The sequence below is a fragment of the Falco peregrinus genome, chromosome 11 (genome assembly GCF_023634155.1).
Source record: "Falco peregrinus isolate bFalPer1 chromosome 11, bFalPer1.pri, whole genome shotgun sequence".
Classification (NCBI taxonomy): domain Eukaryota; kingdom Metazoa; phylum Chordata; class Aves; order Falconiformes; family Falconidae; genus Falco; species Falco peregrinus.
The window spans coordinates 18065001-18067500 of NC_073731.1; the positions used below are offsets into that span (position 1 = coordinate 18065001).

At 35.6% G+C, this 2500-nt stretch overlaps 1 protein-coding gene across 1 annotated transcript in view; it reads right to left on the bottom strand.

The window, feature by feature from the left end:
- Positions 1 to 478: 478 nt before the first annotated feature.
- Positions 479 to 2500, bottom strand: part of CAMKMT (calmodulin-lysine N-methyltransferase) — a 221484-nt gene continuing 219462 nt past the window's right edge. Inside the window, exon 11 of the mRNA XM_055816135.1 lies at positions 479 to 2500. This exon is cut by the window's right edge and continues 458 nt beyond it. The gene's annotated coding sequence lies outside the window, so the exon portion shown is untranslated.

The following is a 2500-nucleotide window of genomic DNA, read 5'->3' on the forward strand; positions in this document are numbered from 1 at the left end:
CTCACAGCAGGAAATGTAATTTTTTTTTTTTTCATTTATATTCTGAAGATCACAACTCACTGCCAGTGGCACCAGCTGCATTAGGGCTGTGCCCTGGGGGAATTGGTGTCCACAAGAAGATCATTTCTCACTGCCATTTTTCTCTGAGAAAGGAGGCAGACACAATGTTGCTTTAAAAACTGCCAACATATGTGAAGGAAAACTTGCATCAGCCTAACATTTCCATTCTTGGTGAAGACAGCACAGCTCCTGCACAGTGTCATTCATCTTTGAAGCGCTTTGCAAACACAAAGTGATTAAGCTCAATATTCTGTTACAGAACATGGTAAACTATATAATTAAAAATATACCTAGTATCAAACTAGTTAAACCCCATCACACAAAAGGCTCCAATACATTTTATAAGCATGACTTGATAAACTGCCTAACTTTTCCTTAGCAAAGATATGTGATTTATTAATAAACACCGTGTTTTTAACTAAAATGTAAGAGCTCAGAAACAGCTCATCAAGTCCCTACTAACACAAGGGATTCTGAGAGATGTCTCTAAAAAAGAACATTTTTAGTGCCTCATATATAATAAATTCTACATCTGTGACTTTTCAATACTCATTTTAAAACAAACAAACAAAAAAATCAAGAAAAGAGCTTGCTTATATACCTCTAAAAATATCCACATGGACCAAACCTGCAAGCACTTATGTAGATGAGAAACTTCGCTGCCTGTGGAGCTCCAATGTGAGTTTGCAGGATGAAGCCTAAATGCATCTTTTGTAAACAAGCCATCAATTACACACTTTAGGGATGGCAGCACCTGTGCAAAGCCTTCAACTCAAACGACAGACACTAAAGAAATAAAAAGCAATTATCAGCTACTAATTTGAGTAAAACTGTTTTCTTCTTAGAGCTAAAAACACAATTTTCAGTGACACTGGTTCTATTTTTGACAACTAACAATCTTTATTAGATTATTGTACAGCAGACATTCAAGCCCTCTCAAAAATAAAAGGTTTATAAATTTTAATATTTCACTATTTTTCACACTCCTTTGTTGATTATAAATATTTCCTTGTACGTGTTTTTAGAGAAAACAAAGGCACTCCTGTGTGGGACAAACAAAACAAAACTAATTAAACTAAAGCTACCTTCACAGCAATTTTAAATTACTCCTAAATGCTTTTGATTTCTACTAGACAAGTACCTTCCAACAAGAGTTTGAATATGAAACTCATATCAGCTATAGGGGAGACAGACTACTCAGTTCTAGGATAAATGGTTGGTTTGCATTGCCCCTGGTCTTTATCTAACACCGAGAATAGGCTGCTTTTTATCAAAAGAGGAATAAATTGCTGTTATTGTGATGTTAGCCCATCACTTGGCATTGCAATTCAAGTTTTTGTGAGAAAGAAATGTATGATCTAACTGCGACTTGACCTATGCCTTCTGAGATCCATCTAGGTGCTCTAATGGAGCATAAAAAGTACTGAATACAAGGACATGCAAACCAGTAGTGAAGAAATTTGTCTGAGAAGAAGAGCAAAGAGAAGGGGACTTTCATGAGCTTGTAGTTTACATGCTGCCCAATTTGTTAAATATGGAAAAACACTTATTGCTGAACTGCAGTTCTTTTAATTAATGTATTTCAGCATGATCCTCTATACTTCCTTGCATCTAGTACCTCCCTCTCTCAGTTGCAGTCTCTGCCTCTCTCTCTTTTTTCATCATGTTAAAAGAGTTGTGGTTCAAGAGACTGTGCAGGATTCTTTAACGATCCAGGCTGTTTTTTCTGAGAAGACTCTTAAACTGTTAAGAAAATAAGAAATTGTTCCTGTTTCTTTGTAGGATTTTTGTCTTTCCCAGTACAAGAAAAGTCACATTACATCTTTATCAAATACTTGGGCCACACTATATCACAATATAAACTAATTCAAGGGAGACAGTTTGATTATACTGCAAAATCCTTTAGTTGTTACAGTGTTTCTTGGAATTTATCAATAAAAGATGTATTTTTCAAAAAGCATTTCTAGGATAGTAGCATTTAGATTTTAGTCCTGATAAAGGCTCACTTTCCATTCATAGTCAGAACCTAAATGTGCTCTTCTTGTACCTAAACAGATAATAAGCACTCAGCACACTCCCCCTTCTTGACACAACACACTGAGACTAATCACACATAATTGGAGAGGAGGAGCAGAGGGGCTGGGCAGGCTATTGTGTCCAAAGGACAAATGGTCAGTTTATGAGGCTTTTGTCTGATGCATAATTTCTTATACATCTACAGAAGGAAAAGTCCTGCTGGAAAAAACCCATATACGCACACATATCTAAAAAAAAGCCTTCAACACTGAAGCAAATGAGGACATTTCAATCATGGATAAAAAAATCAACAGTGGAATTAAAAAAAAAAAAGGGCAGAAAAATCCAAGCATTCAATAGGTGCACTCTTAAAAGCTCTTAAGACAACTATTTCCTTACTAATTAAATGTGAATGCATTTACTA